This window comes from Dipodomys spectabilis, unplaced genomic scaffold, assembly GCF_019054845.1.
Source record: "Dipodomys spectabilis isolate Male_0828 unplaced genomic scaffold, ASM1905484v1 ptg000021l, whole genome shotgun sequence".
In the NCBI taxonomy this organism is placed as follows: Eukaryota; Metazoa; Chordata; class Mammalia; order Rodentia; family Heteromyidae; genus Dipodomys; species Dipodomys spectabilis.
This window is the reverse complement of record NW_024870698.1, coordinates 3,931,668-3,951,208: the sequence shown is the minus strand read 5'-3', so window position 1 is coordinate 3,951,208 and position 19,541 is coordinate 3,931,668.

The window sequence follows — 19,541 nt, the reverse complement described above, 5'->3', positions numbered from 1 at the left end:
TTCAACAGATGAGAAAACAAGCCACAGGCTTGTTTGCAAATATTTGCCAAGGATGTATCTAATAAAGGACAATTATCCAAATAAACAAAAAAAACTCTTAAAACTCAAAGATGGAAAACAAAATTAAGTGGGCAGAAGATCGCAATAGAAAACTAACCATGAAGACAAACAGATGGCAGATAAACAGATGAAAAATAAAAACTCCAAATTCATGTATTATCAGTGAAATGCAAATGAAAACAGATATCAAACTCTACCAAATGCCTTTTACTAAAATGGCCAAAATACAGAACACTGATGCACCAAACGCTGGAATAGATGAAGAACAAAAGGAACTCTCACTCATTTTTACTGAAAGCAGTTCACCAGAGACTTTGACATTTTTGTTTCTTTTTTAACAAAATGAAAGGCATGAGTAATCTGTATGAACTAACTGTACCATTCAACGCAGCAATTGTTTTCATAGTCATCTATGTGAGAAACAACAGAACCTGCACAGAGAGGTTCACAGTAGGTTTATTTGCAAACACTAGGAAATTAAGTGTGGTGTATCCAGACAATGAAATATTATTAGTGCTAAATGGGGGAAAAGGTGTTTTCAAACATGAAAAGATAGGGAGAAGTTTAAATGCATATTATTAAGTGAAATAAACCAGTATGAATGGCTGACTATTATATGATTACCAACTGTGCACATTACAAAAAATAAATAAATAAACAAACTCACAAAAAACTATGAAGCTAAGAGGCCAGCAAAAAGTTCCCTAATTACTCCAGATTACAAATGGGAGTAGGGATGACTACATAAAGGGTTTTCTAGCATTAGAAATATTCTGTATGAAATAATAATTGCAGATCATTCTATATTTGTCTACAGACAGGATTTACAACATATAATGTATCCTACTATAATCTCTGGGTGATAATATAAATTAATTTATTGTCACAGATGCACTTCCCACTCGGATAGGTGATATTTATAATGGAGCAGACCATGTATGCGGGGAGTGGAAGGGATAAAAATATAGAGGAATTAATTCTCTAATTTTGCTGTGAATTAAAAGTACTCTAAAAGTAAAATCCATTAAAGGTGAGTCTAGTTGAGCTATATTGTATACATATATGAACATATGAAAATGTACAACTAATTGATGCTAATAAAAACTAGCATAAGATAAATAACCCTTGCAATTGCAAAAGAAGATGGTAAGTCCTTGATGCTATCTCGGAGCCATTGTCCCTACAAATACTTCAGGCTGCTCTCCTTCCAGTATCCCAGTGTGTAGAGTAACCTACTTTCTAAAGCATATTTTATTTGAAAGTGGTTTTTCAGTTGTATTTAAAAGAAAGCATCTGACATATATTTCTGAGTTTCCCCATCAAAATGGCTGTGGTATGAAATAGGGAATTAAAACTCAAATGTTGGCTCCCTCATTTTAAAAATGTGTGATCCTGAGAAAATCATTCAACTTCTCTCAGCTTTGGTTTTATTACCTATAAAAGGATAACAGCAACTCTGTGTCATTGTGTGGATGAAATCAAATATCATATGTAAAACATCTTGTACCATACCACTTGCTCAATAAAGAGGTATTGTATTTAATGGGTGAAAAGCAATTTCATCTCCATTAGTCTCTTCAAACTAGGTCCACGTTGTTCCCCCCATGTTACTTGTTCTGGCATTCCTTTTGACACAGCGAAGACCTATTTGGCTATATATTTCCTTTAATAGGTTTTTGGGGTGTTTTTTGAGAGCTCAGCTTGTCTGTTCTAAACTAGTATTCTTTTGAGAGAAACTTGTTCTTCACCATACTGCGAGCTCTCACAGCACTCAGAACAAGATGCTTTACAGAGCAGGGACTTAATAAATCACTGAGCTTTGCAAATAAACATATAATATGAACACACTGAACAAAAGGATAGAGCCAAATGCTGAAAAGAGATTCATAAAAATAGAGCATCTGCTCATTACCTTCAAGTTCACTTAAGGTGATTCATGTGAATTCTCATAACGAACTTAAGATTCCTACATTCTGTATGATACCAGAGAAGGAAGAAGGGAAGAAAGGAACTTGCATTCAGCAATCGCTTTGCATCTGGTACTAGTATATGCTACAGCGTTCCTTAGCATTTATTCACGCTCAGAACGACTGCTATTTATTTCCTCACATATGTGATCATTGGACAGGTAGTTGTTGAGCAACAGATTTGTTAGACCCTAATCTACTTCTGCCTGTAGGCTGCTAATTTAGTTCAACTCACGAGGAAGCATAAGAGATGACTGGGCAAGTGTGAATTATTCTCCCTACTCACATGAAGAAAGACAAATCAAGACATTTGCCCAAGATTAGGATGGATTATAAATATGTTTTTGAAGTACAAGGAGAGAACCAAAGTGCAAAATGTAATGTCACATTAGTGGCCTAAAAACAAAAATACAGGGCTGGGAGGGTGGCTCAGTGGTAGAGCGCTTGCCTTGCATGCATGAGGCCCTGGGTTCGATTCCTCAGCACCACATAAGCAAAAAGAAAAAAAAAAGCCGGAAGTGGCACTGTGGCTCAAGTGGTAGAGCGCTAGCCTTGAGATGAAGAGCTGAGGGACAGCGCTCAGGCCCAGAGTTCAGGCCCCACAACTGGACCCCCCCAAAATACATAAGTATATATATTTTATACATATATACATATGCACATATATGCATATGCATGTATGTATACATATACATACATGTATATGTGTATGTGTATGTATTGTTACATATATATTATACACATACACATAAATGTACATATATGTATATGTGTATATGTGTATATATTATTTATATACATATAGATATATGCACATATATGCATATGTGCATATATGGTCTCAGTTAATTTATAAATTAACTGTTTATAAATCAAATTATTTGTGTATATTATTATTTATTTATGACATGTTTATAGTATGCATAATAAATGAACCTTGTTAAAATTATGTTTAAGAAAAATAATAGAAAATTTTAATCAAATGTAGCAATGAAAGTCCTTTGTATAAGTAATGTGTGCTCATAAAAACATGAAAATAACTTCTTGCAGGTCAGATCTACTTACAACAAATTCCTCTGGTTTTGTTCTCTAAGTGCTTACATGTGCCTCAATGTCAATTCTTTCTTCTTCCAGTTTGGATTTGCTGATGAGGCCACATAGAGATTTTCTATTCTTGTATTGTACTAGAAACTTCAGAATCTACAATTTGTTCTTTTGAAAAATAAATTCTACTGTCTTATTAATACTATCCGGTAAAACGCTATTCTTATTTCCTTCACATTTCAAAAATTCAAGCAAATATATTATTATTTTTATATGTAATATGATAAATATTATGTATGATTATTTTATCGGTTTCACCTCCCATGTATCTGGTATCTTTTGTGGTTCAACACTTGATGATACCCATGGCAGTCGATAAAAATCAAGACACAGAGAGTCTACAACGACTTGACCACAGATATTGAGTGCTGTTATCACCTTCCAGCCATTTAACCGGCTGACAAATGCTATGATAATAGGCTGCATTGAAAATATCAATCTGAAAATTATTCAAAGGTCAGACTCACTGCTTTCAGTGGGCTATGTTTATGGCCTCTCTCTTCCTATCTTAACCAAGTCAATAAAGCATCTACAGATATCTGCCTCTCTTTCTCTCTTCAATGTCATATCAGATTACCAACGTTGTTGTGACATCTGGCTTGCTTTTCCTGAATAATGTGATTAATGCTCTCTTGTCCAGTTCTCAGGACACACATTTTGTGGGTCTATCATCTGGGGATTTTATCTTCAGGACACCTTTCTATTTTCATTTATGCCTCAAAAAGCTATACTTAGTAACTGTATCTCTTGCTGAGCCTCTTCCTCTCTTTTTAAAAATTAAATGTTAGTCATCATTTTTAATTTTTACTTTATTGTAAAGATGCTGTATAGAGGGGTTACAGTCACATGAGTAAGGCAATGAATACATTACTTACCCATCATTGTTACCCTTCCCTTGTTGTTGTACAACTGTCCTTCCCTCCCGCCCCGCCCCACTCCTCCCATCTTTAGCAGATGCTCTCTCAAACCCAACTGAAATTTTGGGTTCATTTCATTGGGGTTTTTGCTGCTATTTGGTTGATTTGCTTGTGTTTGGTTTTTATGTTGACATTGGGGTTTGAACTCAGGAACTCACATCCTTGTTTAGCTTTTTTGTTCAAGGCTGGTACTCTACCACTTGAGCTATATCTCCATTTCCAGTTTAATTTTTTATTAATTAATTTTATTGGTTTATTGTATGATTTAGACTTATACATTATTATATTTATTATATTGTGTCTTATTAAAAATCTAGGCAGCCTTGTATTCAAGGCCTATTGCTAATAAGAATCGTCTTATTGTTATAATTTCCTCTTGTTTTCAAACAGTGCTTCGCCTGTATTATCTTTTCATTTACATCTAACATATAAGTCAGCAGCTCAGAAGGACACACCTTTTTCTTGCCTACTGTTGACATATCTGCTTCATAATGACTTCTTTGCACTTATTCTATGTACTCTGTATTATTTGTATTATATATTTGTATTATAAGCTCATTATAAGAAAACAGTCTCATCCATTTGAAAGATAACCATTTTTGTAAATAGATTTTAGGTTAACATAGCAATTGGTGCATAGCAATTGGTGGCATAATAAACAGAGGTAATAAAAATGCAGCTGTTTCTTATGGAGTCCACTCAATTGCCTATTTCTTGAATTTGTTAGCTTTATTTCCTTATGTCATTTTTCCAAACATGAACAGAAACCTTCCTTTTTATAAACTTTATCTAATTCACTAGTCACCAAAAAAAAAAACACTTCAATCCATCAACTGATGTCAGCATATGTATGAGTCTGTGTGTGTGTGTGAGTCTGTGTGTGTGTGTGTGTGTGTTAGATTACATTAGTATTTGAATTTAGTCTTTTCAGTCTTTTCAGAGTTGTAAATTCTGTTCATGCTTGAAGAACATGTATATGTAACAACGATTGAGTTGTTACCATCAAAAGTGAAATATCTATTTAGTTTGAGCCTTCGAATCACCTTTGGATTTTATAATAATAAGGCTAATGATTTATTTATGGAAAAAAATTCTTATTTCTGTGACAAATTGCCAAAAACAATGTTCATACACTTAATCAATTCAGTATTAATATTCTGCGAAAGTATTCTGCTTTGTATTTCCTAATCAAATACATATGTACTTTAAGTTTCTGTAATGAAAATCAAAACCTTGCTTGAAGTAAGTTTTAATAGCCAATATCTTCTATGTCTAGCTGTTTATCTGCATCTTACTGTAATGGAAAGATGATTCTCAGAGTTTTTTAATGGAAATATTTTGATAAAGACTATTCCACTGGCTCATTATAATTAATGCCTGTTTGATATTTATGGTTTTAAATTTGTTGTTAATAAATGTAGTAACAGATATTTTAAAATCTAAGGTGTTAATATTTAGCAAAGTAGAATGCTTAAATGTGAAAGCCAAGATTTTGAGCATTGTTCTTATATTATAGACTAATAAATATCATGGAAGAAAGCATAACGTTTTATCAATAGATTATCCCTTAGAAATTTCTTATATTAATGTACTAAAGTTCAACGCACACTGAGCCTAGACTTAAAAAGGATATTCCCTACAAATAAATGTTAAAAATATCTGGGTGAGAAATCCTCTAAGGCAATTAGAATGAGAAAGTGTAAGAAGTTCTAAAGTGACTCTACTTGTTAATTCAGAAAATCCAAGTATGAATCCTACCTAGTTCACTTAATTATAGGTATGCAAAGAAGAAGCACTTAACCCTTCAATACCAAAATATTCTCATTTATGTTTGTAGTCGTTGAAATCATGTTAAGATTTTAAAAATGGGTAATATGTACATGCCATTTTTTAGTATATTGGATTTTACTTTTCCTAATTGATCTGTAAAATACTAACATATTTTAGTAATGAAGAAAATAAGAACTTCCCCATTATTATGTGTGTTGTTAAAACATCATTGTGTCCATGTGTTTGCCTGGATTACTTTTTCATTCCAAATGTATGCAAACTACTGTCTTTTGCTCTTCAATTGGCTTGTTTGGTTATCAACACAGTATTAAAATGAAGAAAATATCTGTTTTGTCAGACATAATATCTAACAGTGGCACACAAACATATATTACTTGATGAATTCAACCACAAAATGATTAATTTTTTGGATTTTGGAGCTTGAACCTCATGTATGCATGTATGCATCCTTTCAATAGACTATCCACAATTCCTGAAATTGAACATTTTGATTTGTTTGTCATTTATAAAATACAGCTCCCTCTGTTTAAAAAATGAAGAGAATAATAAAATTTATGCTGAATGTCAGATATATATGTAGAACCACTTTTTGATGAGTTAAGTAGAAAGGAATGAGAAGCATAAGGATTGAATTTCCTTGAAAAAAAAGTCAGGGCTTAAAATTAAGGAAGAAAAGTTCTTGAAGACCATATCTTATATTTTGCTCAAACTGCAAGGCTTGAAAAAATTTCATGCTATACATTTTGATGGGCAGAAACGTGGTGTCATTTCCTGTCTGCTAATGCATCACCAATTTTATGAAAACAAAGAATGGTGCTCTACAGGTATTTTCCAATTTGCCTAATTCCCTTATTTTTCTGAACATGATGATAGAAAATAAGGATAACTTTTATGGCTAAGGATGCATTATCTTATCTTCCTCCAGATTCCAGAGCACAATATAGTCTTCATCCAGGATGGAATTTAGAAGAATGGGCATACAGCATTCTGAAACTTCTATCTTCAGTTAGCCTCTCCCTGGCACTGTGTCTGCCACTTTGTTTAATGGTGTGTTTTATAATCTATTTAAAAGTGGAATTATGAGTACCCTAAACCACAGCATGTAGCTCTTTGCTTAACACATAGTGGTAGTTGGTTTACCCTTTTTATATAAAAACTATTATAGCACATTTTATCATGTTGCATGCGTTTTACAAAAATTCAATATGATGTTAAATAAACTTTCATTTCTCTGAAACTTATCATGTATTTTTTATAATGATGTAACACCAAAACATCAGATCCCAAAATGGGTACATATTTTGTACGGTACTTCCTAACTAAAATCTTTAGTATCACATATAGTCAATAGTTAATAAACAGGTATTTCAATAGGAATGTTAAATTTCACTTACATTTGAGAAAACATTTAAACCATCTAAGTTCTAAAATCACATTCTTCGAAAATACAAAACAAGAAGGGCTACTTTGTGCACAAAAGCATTTCAAAATATTTACTACACTTTCCTGAGTCTCCATTATTTTCACAGGCCAGAAGATAATACTAATAGTTTTAAAATCCTTGTAGTAGTAACACTTAGGCTTATTTTCTTGACCTGTTTCAGGTGGTTGCCATATGTTTGGCGGCCATACATAGATATCGTTTGATTTACTTTTCAGCCATATCAATCATTTATTTTATAATGGAAACATTTGTGTTAGACCATATACTAGGCTTGTGGAGTTATCAGAAATCTACACAAAAAGGGAAAAAATACAATGTGAGGTGGGAAATTTTATTGAAATAAATGAAGGGCAAACTTCTGGAGAGTTTAGATCAAAGCAAACTTTTTCAGATACGTAACTATGTCAGAAATATCCATACATGTGATTGTCACTTTACTACAAAATATTATTATGTCTTTTTCATAAAACATATGACCACAAAAAAGACCAAATCCAGGAAATTAAATTCTGATATATAGCACATTCTTTGATCCACGATCTCAAGTAAATTTTACTAATTGTCTTAACAACATCCTTTATAGGCATATTGTTTTTATGGCCAAGAATCTATTTAGGATCGTGAATTTTTTATTTCTGCTTTAACTATTTAATCTACGTTAGTGGAAAAAATTCTTATACTTTTGTTTGCTTTACAGTAAAGTAACATTGTCTCAAGTATATGAACAGGTTTTTCATAGATTGCTCTTCAATGTGTGATTGTCTGATGTTTCTGCTTCATGATGAAATTCAAATATAGATACTGACAGTCTGTGAATATCACAGACTTAGGCATCATATCTTTGTGTGCTGACATGCACTAAGTACTTCATACAAGGTAGAAAATTGCCCTTCTACTTGGGCTCCATTCTACCCTTCTTCCAATCTTCCTTGAGGTATTTATTTTATAAACCATGATTTCCATTTTCTTCTGGATTCCCAAAAGTCCCTAGGCATAGTGAAGGAAAGCCTTAGTTGATTCTTCTGTATTCAGGATGATTTCCTGAGAAATTCCTTAAAAAGTAATGATAAGCATGGGCACAAACTATTAGCAGCACTTAAAACTGCTTCCTAGATCACTTTATACTAGTGTGAGAAGACTTCAAAAAGCATCTGCTTTTGAGGGTACTCATGGCTTCTCAGAACAACCAACTCACCTGATCTAAAGAAACAAGCAATTCTTTTTTTTTTGGGGGGGGGGGGGGCGTCGTAGGGCCTGAACTCTGAGCCTGGGCGCTGTCCCTCAGCTCTTCAGCTCAAGGCTAGCGCTCTACCACTTGAGCCACAGCGCCACTTCTGGCATTTTTTTTCTTTTTTGCTTATGTGTTGCTGAGGAATCGAACCCAGGGCCTCTGGCATGTGAGGCAAGCACTCTACCTCTGAGCCACCTTCCCAGCCCCGAAACAAGCAATTCTTGATGGAGGAAGAAGGCTCACTCAGGTTACAATTCAATTATCTTATTTTTTTTCTTTTTTCTTTCTTTTTTTTTTTTTGCCAGTCCTGGGGCTTGAACTCAGGCCAGGGTGCTGTCCCTGAGCTTCTTTTACTCAAGGCTAGCACTCTACCACTTGAGCCACAGCACCACTTCCAGCTTTTTCTGTTTATATGGTACTGAGGAATCGAGCCCAGGGCTTCATGCTAGGCAAGCACTCTACCACTAAGCCACATTCCCAGCCCCATTAGCCAATTTTCTAATTTCAGAAATAACATCACTGTGCACCTGTCATATTCTTGTTTTAATAAGTTTTTTATTGTGAAAATACTGTACAGAGGGTTTACAGTTACCTGAGCAAGCCTCCTCCTTTGTTTTTCCCCTACCATCCCTGCCCTCCCACCTCCACATCTACACTCCCCCACCCCCACCTGAATTGTAAAGTTCATTTTTCAACATAGCGTCTTGTAAATCGCATTGTTGCAATGGATCAACCTGTATTCTTATTTAAACAATTTGTTTTTTCCCTTCCCCTCCACAAATTGTCTCAACATCAAATACAGTGAAAACAGGGCTTATACCATGAGGGGGAGGGACATACAAAACAACAAAAATATCACCTGTCATATTCTTCGCTATTGAGGGAATCAGTAGATCATTAGAACCTGTCTTAGAAATTCTTTCGCCAAAATAATCACATGACATTTTATATCAAAAAGAGCACTCCAACTAGATTTAGTTTTATAATATCGAATACCAAGGAACAATCTGAATGTTCATTAGCAAAAGAAAAGATAAATATATTCTAGAATGTACTTGAACATACTCATTCAACAAAATGAACAAATATTTCAAACATTGTCTTAAATGAGGGAGCTCAGATACAAATTAATATGCTATAGAATATTAGCCCCGTTGCTGGTGGCTCAAACCTATAATCCTGGCTACTCTGGAGGCTGGGATCTGAGGATCTCGGTTCAATGTCAGCCAGGCAGGAAAGTCCTTGAGACTTTTACCTTCAATTAACTACTAGAAAACCAGAAGTGGTGCTGTGGCTCTAAATGGTAGAACACTAGCCTTGCGCAAAAGCGTTCAGGGACAGAACCCCAGGCCCTGCATTTAACCTGTGACCAATAACAACAACAATGAGAAGAAAGAAAGAAAGAAAGAGAGAGAGAGAGAGAGAGAGAGAGAGAGAAAGAAAGAAAGAAAGAAAGAGAGAGAGAGAAAGTAAGAAAGAGAGAAAGGAAGAAAGAGAGAAAGGAAGAGAGAGAAAGAAGAAAGAAAGAAAGAAAGAAGAAAGAAAGAAAGAAAGAGAGAGGAAGAGAAAAAGGAAGAAAGAAAGAAGGAAAGACAGATAGAAGGAAAGAGAGAAAGAAAGAGAAGGAGGAGGAGAGAAGGAAGGAAGGAAGAAAGGAAACAAAGAAAAGAAAAAGGAAAAATAAAAGAATACTATCTATGCTTAAAAAAATACTTGTGAATTTTATAAAGGAATCAACATGGCCACTTCAAGAAATAACACATAAGGATAGGATGGAATAGCACCCCGAAACCACACACAGCCCCAGTTCAGTAACACCAACTAACTGGCATTATTTACCTCAAGATTAAGGCTAAGTTTGTAAATAAGAAAAATTTATCCAATTTACAGAAAAAGCATCATAAGCATTTCAAAATTATTTAAAATATCAATACTACTTCAAACGGACTTAGTTTCACTTTCAACTATAACTAAGATCTCATTGTATACATGTTCAGAAATATATATGTATATGAATTATATACATTTTATATATATATACATATATCTATCTATCTATCTATATATATATATATATATCTCCTTTGGTAAACTGGCAAATACAAAGAAACACCAAAGTTGATAATGAAAGCCAATTAAAAATAAAGGTCTTTAAAAATGTAAATCCCATACATAAAAAGATCTATCCTCAATTTTACAACAATCCTAAAAATGAACATAATATTACCAAAAAGAGCTTTGAATCAGAAAAACAAGTTGTTTTTCTCAGATATTTTGCTATGGTTATGGAAAATGGTAAGCTCAGGGACTTTCCTGGCAAGAATGAGGTATTTATGATCTTTTCTAATGTGTGACATTTGAGAAAGAATGTAATTTGATGAACGTTACTTCCATCCCCTGAGCATAGTGGTTTTTTGGAGAGAGACAGAACTGGCTTCACTGGAGTCTATTTTTTTAAATTATTCCTTCCTACTTCCAAATAGGGTTAAAGAATTATTTCTCCATATAACCTAATCACAAGATATATATTACAATTCAAAATGTCCAAAGGTTAAAAATGAACACTTATAATAACCAAATCCATACTTTTCTTTAAGTAGCTATGCCCACAAGTCATTTGCCGATGAAGTCAACATCTTGTATTTACTTTATGGAAACCACGAGACACGTATAACTATGAAGCTCCAGAAATAAGATTAAGGCAAAAGAGAAAACAAAGCTTTCATTTTATTTAATCTTAATTTATTTAAATTTAAGTTTAATTGGCTTCAATTTATTTGACTCTAAATTAACTTTTTTGTCTGGCCATATATTAGATATTCTGAAGCTATTCTTCATCTTACTTAAAATATGTAGGTAAGATGGTTTAGGGGCAATTTTAATATCTCTGATCTTTGCATTGTAAATTCATTTTAAGTCTATCTGGATTAATTTCACTTGACTTTCTCCTGTCAGATCTCCTCTTTGTTCTGTCCCCAGCATGGTGTCTGAGAGTTGGGATGAGGTCTGAAACGGAGGACTGTGCTATGTATTCTGGCAGCATGGTTGGAATATACCATCTGGCCATACTCTGAGGGGAGTCTGTATGCCTTATCTCTGGATCTCAGCCTCTGTTCTCCCTGGATCCTTTGTTTTGTGATCAGGTCCTGCTGCTTGAGCAGAGGTTCTTCATGCAGTATTCACTAAGGAATGGAAGGGTCCTGACTCCTTCAGTAACCTCTTCTCAGCTAATTTTCTGAACTGGATGATGGTGAGTGTTGCCTCTACTTGGGTTGGGAAGCTTCTCACAGCTTGGCCTATTGAGAACCACTCTTTCTCTCAAAAATTCTAATTCTTGATTCTTCAAATGAAGATTCTCCTCTGCCCTCATCTCCTTTAGGAGAGTGTGAGAAAACTCTTGGCACCAACTCTGAGACCTTTCTCTAGCCATTACAAGGCTAATATTTTCAAGTGGCAGAAAGCTAAATTTTCCCAGTCTTCCAGAATCTCCAGATGATAAGTAAACAGAATTTATCATCAATTAAGGTTTGGAATGGTCTCCAAATTTTCTGTTTCCTCTTAGCCAAAGATTATGGTTATATGCACTTTTTCTCTTTTCTTGTCCCCATTTCTCCTCACCACTGTTAGAAGGGTGTCAATTTAAAACCTACCTCTCTTCTAGCTCTTTGGATTGAAGTGAATTCTCTACGTTTGCTTGTTGATATGCTTTGTTTGGAAGCCCCTTCTTTGATTTGAAAGCATGGCTGTCCACTTGGTGGATGAATTTTTATCAATGTCTAGTGTATTGACTCAAAGGCAGCCGTCAGTCTCTCCTTCAAGGGGTTCTATAGTCTCATCTCAGCTTTGAGGATCAGGCTCAGCATGCACACAAACACCGAGGAAAGCTTTAAGCCCATGGTCCATAGGAGTTCCACTTGCCCCTCTTCCTGACTCTATTTCTTCGCAGTGCTTCTCCACAGGTGTGAATCCCCAGGAAATTCCTCACATGCTAAAATCTGTCTCCACATCTGCTGCCAGAAAACTCAACCTGGGGCTTCCAGTTTGAAGTTCAAAGCTGAGCATTGCCTTTTTACATTTTTTGCAAGGCAGCGTCTGCCTGTCTCTTATCTGTTGCAACAAACCAAATTCCCTTGGCCTCCCCTTAATTGCAAAATGATTCCAGTAAAGCAACACAAATGCTTTAAAAAAGACAAATACTTTGGATGGTATTTCAAAACATAACCCTGCCTTTGACTGTGTTCACCCCAGAGGAACTGAGGGCAGAAATCTGACTGTTCTTAATGAAACCTCTGTGGCAGTTAATGATTTCCAAAAAGGAGCCTCAAAACACCCACAAAATGGAGAGCCTGCACATCCTTGTTTCTCATAGTGTTAGCGAGCAATCGCCTCTTTGTCTAAGGTAAATTTGTATAATGTCATTTGAACATTTCCCTAATCATATGTTCATGATTAAACATGAACACAAGAGCAAAATCTCAAACCATGACATTTCCCCTTCTAGCCAAAGCATGGTTCCCTGAAGAAATGCGGGTATATTTTATGATTCTCTTTCATTTGCATCTGATAAGTGTCGGGACCTTTGGCTGCTTTCTGCTTTCACTGCATATAAATTTGCCAATGCCCTGGTACTGCATAGCTGAGGAGGTATTTTGACTAGGAGAAACTGCAGAAGTAATGGCACTTCGTGTATCTAATACAGCTGGGAATGTAGGACTTTACATAATGAATTATCCAAATGGTTAAAGGTACATTTTGAAGTGCTAGAAATTTGTAAAACGATCTTGGATTGTTTTAAAAGCTTTGAAATGGGCTTCCTAGACATTCTTTCTCTGTCATGTTAAGCCTGGAGCAAATGGTTTGCTATGAAACAGTATCAGAAAAGTTAATGCTACTAAGGTTGTGCTATTAATATTTGTTCTAACATGACACCCCAGGATGTCTCCATGCACCCCCTAAATGCTGTTATTTTATCTGGCTACAGATCATCATACTGCTCTCTATATTCCTCATGAATATTAAATTTAGTTTTAATTTGGAGCCTTAAGAAAGCAAGCTCACCAAACTTAGAGTGAATGCAAAATGTATACTTAAAGTCGATTCAGTCATGTTTTGATCCATAAATGCAAGTGGTTCAATGAGTTAAGAAGAGTGTCTCTACTTTTCCTTGATGAGGGGATCTCTGATTTATGGCCAGGTCTGTTATTAATGTAGGTACAGCTTGAACTGATTCGCCACACCTTCACCAATCCTTCACCTCCCCCACTGCTACGGTAGTTGCTTCTTTCTACTGACCCCGCAGCCTAAGGAAGGGGTGTCTTCATTTTCTATATAGCCACAGCCATTTATTGAACATCCACATCCTAGCCTGTACTAAACTACTGGTAGAATATATATTCTCCCATTTCCCAGGTCCTATGATTTTATAACTTGTTATGAAAACTACAAGTATTTTATTGCAGAGAGGTGTGACCGCAGTAAATCAAAACTCTGTCCCCGGTACTTTGACTTTTGTCATCTGAAATGTTGCACTTCTTGACTACCTAAATCAATGCCTGGAATCCGATTTTTCTCATGTTTTACTTACCTCTGAGTACTACTCAACCAGCATGATGGAGGCAGGGGTAAAAGTAACAAAACAAAGCAACCAAAAAGCACTTCCTCAGGCAAAAATAAAAGAATCTCTTTGAAATAAGACCCCTGGATGACATGGTTGGATCTTAGTCCTACTTCTGTGTTTGTCATTTGGCACTCTCTGACTTGTCGGTACCCAACCTTTCCGGATGGAGAGTTTCTGCTTAACACCAGTACTGTAGGATCTATTTCTTAGTTTTCAGCCAAAAAGAGGAGGTTTGTACATATGTCTGACCCTAGTTTCTAAGTACGACTCTTTACTCTTATTTCTTAATTCTATTTATTATACACACATCTAACTCAATCTAGTCACAAATATATCACAGTAGTTTATATAAGCCTGCTATGAGGACATTCACACTGGGTAAAATTTCTTTCTCTGAAGTTCTGAAATGTACAGGAGCCTCTACTTTTTTTTTTCCTTGAGATCAAATGGTGCCTGGTTTTATTGTATTTTCTTCTATGTGTTTGCTACAAGTCCTGCATGTAGGTATGGAGACTAATGTCCTATAAAACTCTCCCAATATTAGTGTCTTGAGTCAAATTATCCTGACTCTCTTCTTGTTCACCTTTCCTACCCTAGTAGGTGCCATATTGGTTATTCCTGCCAAATTTCCAGGACTAACTTTACTTTATTCTGGTTGGTATATTTTGGGGAATTATTTTCCCACTCATTTCACACCAACTCCTCCAATGTTTGCTCTTAGCGTTTTAGGAAAGATTGTGTTTCCTATCTATATTGCCTTATTGAGACACACTATTCTGGGGCAGGATTTTAGTTTTTAAAAAAAGCCCTTGTAAAAACATATCATCCGCTCTTCATGATGTTTTGTCTGGTTTTGGTTAAAACATGTCTCCCCTTTTTATATCCATTCCTTATTGAATATTTTTTTTTCTTTAAGTAAAAATACTAGGAAGTGTAAAATCACTGATGATACAGGATGCTCTAATATACTCTGCTTGTGCATTCCTGTCTATCAGAGTGTAGAAATTGATTGTTTAAATATATTTAAACCACATTGGGGAGCAAAATGAATGGAAGGCCTCCTGTGTGCTAGGTTTTGCATAAAGTTCTTAAGATTTGAAGGGGGAAAATGGACTCCTCTAAAGGAAGAGCACTTTGTGAAAGGGGAGCCAGCAATGGGGTAATTATTGCAACAGATTGTCATGGCTTGTTTGTAGATAGGATGATTTAGAAGTAAAAGTGAATGAGTGATATAAATCACAAATGAATGAGCCACTGCTATATTGTTTTTACTTATTTTCCTTCTACTTTTCTTTCAACCTCCTTTTTTTTGGGGGGGGGTTAGAATATCAGTGTTCCTAAAGAAAATAAATACTTAGTTCTAACCAGAATGGTTTGTTTTTTTCTTTAATCTTCTCTCATTTTAAGTTTTCTGATTTGGATTTATTCAAGAACAAGCTCACAGCTTGGATGGCCAGTGTACCGTATGCTGTCGCCAGGACTTGCCTGTCTTAACTTGCTTTCTCATTGGTTATTTGTCAGAGAAAATATACGCCCCCCAAACACCACATGGTAAAACGAGCGGCCATTATGCTATTTTATGATGAGAAGTAAAGAACGCTTAGCGTGTTTCATATTCATCAGAATCATTTCCTTATGTTTCCATCATTTGGCCGCGGGGAATTTCGTTCACACTGAAACCTGTTCCCTGGCTTGGAGAACGCTGTCTAGCTCTGGGACCCCACTGACCCCAGCAGTCTGTTCTTTTGCTGCTAAAAGCGCTTCTCGGGGAAGAAAATAGGCCCTCCTCTATTCTTCCATTGCTCTTTGTATGTTGTTCTAATTATGCAGAATGGAAATGATACACATAGATTAGGGAGGGAGGGGGAACCTTTCTCGAGTATCTTCTGTTTCCCTTCTATCCCCTTGTCAGTCTAACGAAATGTTTTCAGATAGGAACTTAGTGCTAATTAGATTCCATCAAAGAGCTCAGGCTATTGCCTGCTCAGTTTCGCTGACCTTTCCTTTATAAAGCATTCAGTACATCCAGTAGTAACTCATGGAGCATGGTGAACCATCCTGGATGTATTACTGTATCCTCCAGGATGGTTATAAAAACATTTCCAGCTCCATTCTTCATTTTACCTGTGACATTTGGGTACAAGGGAAGAAATACCTTTACATCATTACATCATAAAAGGTCAAAACCCTTCTTACCAAATCACTTAAAAATAAAAGTGGCATACTTTTGCTATTTGGTGGACTTTTTACATATGAATTTACCTTTTCTGGCAAGATCTTAAAAGGAGTTTAATTTAGAGGTTAGGTAAGACTTAAGCTGTGGACTTCCAAGGCAAATGAGGTGGACAGTTTATTAAGAAACTTTAACAGAGTGTATTAAGCATTCAGATGGTGGAGTCTTTTCATGCCCTTGATAATAAATTCACTTTTCTCATGCAAGGAATTCACTTGAGATTCATAGTCTCCTCGTAAACCTTGTAGTAAATGTTTAACCTCGGATTTCAAATGCTATAGTCCTCTTTATGATAATAAATGTTACCCCTGTGGGATTGTGAATTTGGTCATTATACACAGTACTTCATTTACAGAGATTGTACCTCCCACATATAACACAAAGAGGTCACATTTGACTACTTGATTATAAAATTCATCAAGATTACTTTTAAATACACATATGAATCCCATATTTCTCTCTGTACGTGCATGGAGTTTCTTTAGCTTCAGTGCAATTATTCCTTAAAGCAAACAACAACTCATAAAAGAATCAGAGTGTGGCCTTTACTATATTTCATTAAATTAGGCTGAATTTTACTGTGAAATATCCTAACATCTAATAAATGCTATGGACATTTAAGAGTATTTTGATTTGAAACACAACACTTTCTTTTTCTTTTGCTATTCTTGAAAAGACTATGAGTACTCTAGAACAGCTTGCAACATTGGGTGCACTTTCAGGTAAGAAAAAAAGGTGGTAATAACAGTTCATAGAAAACATTCTCATTCAGCCTAAGAATTCCATGTACTTACATTAGAAAAATGAAGAAATTATCTAGGACTTTCAAAATGCATTTTTAAATATTGATAATATTCTCAAAACCTAGAAAAACAATCCTGCAATTTAGTATATCATACAACCAATTAATATGCAATGACAAAATAAGATGAATAAAATTCAAAGTTCTGGAACAAGATGCCAGCGCTTCCCTGCGTGTAATCCTAAGTAAGGTGAGAGATGATGTTCCAGATTTGAAATCAGCTTAGACAGAAAAATCAATGAGACTTTTCTCCCACTAACTAGCAAAGCGTTGGCAGTGCAGGAGGTACCCAATCAGGAAAATACTAACCTTTAGCAAAAACACCAAGCCAGGGTGAAGGACCCTGAGGTTAAATCCCTCCCCCCAAAATATGCTTGAGTGGCTAGCATATGCAAGTCAGTTTGTGTTACAATGGAATTGAAAATGAACCTGATTAAAAATCTATCAGAAGAGCCCATTCAATAAAATAATGTTTGTTAATAAAGCACAAACCAAAAGTAAAATCCAGAAAACAATGCAATAAGTATTTTCATAGTGCTCCTGTTCTCTGCATAATGCAGAGAGACTGCATGTCATCTCTAGTCAGTGATGTCTAAATTTCTATTCCTAATTCTCAATACCAGCCATGACATCCACAGTTGGGCGTGAGAATCCCACATCTCACATTTAACATTTTAATACTCTGGTCCAGAAGTGACACATGTTAGGTCCAACCACAACTCACTGGCTAAAATAATCCCATCATCATCCCTAACTTATTAGGAACAGAGCTAGTCAGGGAGGGATACAAACTCCAGTGAGTACTGACATCTGCATTATAGCCTCTGTCTGAAAGTTAATTAATACACCCAAACATGGGCCCCAAATCCATCCCTCGATCATTCAAAGAATATTCACTCTTGATTACAGTTAAAGGTGAAAGGATAGAAGGGCACTGTGGCTCAAAGTGGTAGAGTGCTAGCTAGCCTGGAGCAAAAGAGCAAAAGAGCTCAGGGATAGTACCCAGGCCGAGTTCAAGGCTCATGACCAACCCCCGCCACTCCCCCCCCAAAACAGAAAGAAAAAAGGATGCAAGTAGACAGTTGACTTTTAATTAAAACCCCAAAAAGAATAAAAATTCTATTGCTAAAAAATTATGTGTTAGATAAAAACTGAATTCTACATGAAATTAGAGATTACTTATATTTTCCTAGTCTTGGTTGTCTCACAATACAGATAGTTTTGGAGAAATGCTCATGATTTGTTCAACATCTGGTTAAAAAAAATAAGTAGCTACATGATGACATGACATAGGACAAAAAAGTGTAAGAGAAAGAGGTCCCATAGCCAACAGAGGAAGCAAGAATCACTGAATTGAGGAAACACAACTCACTTTCTAACAACCCATTTACAGAAACTAAAGCAGTCCTTAGACCTGATTGACTCCTGCAAGGGAACACACATTCTTTTTGGTGGTAAAACTTCCAAGACTAACACCTTCCACCATGCATCATCTCTTAAAAATCTACAACATTTTTGTTCTGGACACTAAGCTTCCAGAAATAAGATCCTTTGGGGATGAATAATATTCAAGACATTAGCACCAGGTAAAACAAGCACTGATGTTCCACATTGTCTCTTTTGTTTGCTTTTTTCGTCTCTACAACCCCATTTGCACTGGAGGTGTGGCTTTGAGATAATATTTAGTGTCTTTTATTTTAGTGAAATGCTGATCCAGTTCACATTTAGAATGTACATTAATTTCAGGCAGCAGTTGCGAGAAGAAATAAATAGTGAAGAATCAATGAACTATAATTGCATACCACAAATGAAAAAGTGTTGAGAGAACTCATGCCTGTGATCCCATTTTATTAGTATTAATTTTCTGAAAAAAAATGTTATTGAAGTGGATAGTAAGAATTGTGACCCAAATTATCAGACTAGTGCCAGCAATTACATAAAATGTAAGAGTTTTCTCTCTATCTTTTTAATATCTCCTTAACAAATGCAACTGTAATAATGGACTGTCAATATAAAACCTTTAGAGTTAAAAGTATTCAGGCATAGATGTAGTTTTGGAAAGTCAAAGAAATAGAAAAAGAGATGAAATATGGTGAAGAAGATTGTGAGCAGTAACACCAACCCATTACTACACTGGAGAACAAGGCCCAATCAAATCTCCCACAGAAGTGATGGAAGGCTCCATGTTGAAGAACATGGAACTTGAACTTCAGGCAAACTGTCGAAATGACTAACACTTTCTGGGTATCAGTCCTTTCATCTATAATATGAAGACGGACTCAAAAGCATATGGTAATGGCCTGTTTTGTGCAAAACCACTTGTAAGCAATAATGCATTAAAGTTCAACAAGAAATAAAACTTTCCTTCATGCCAT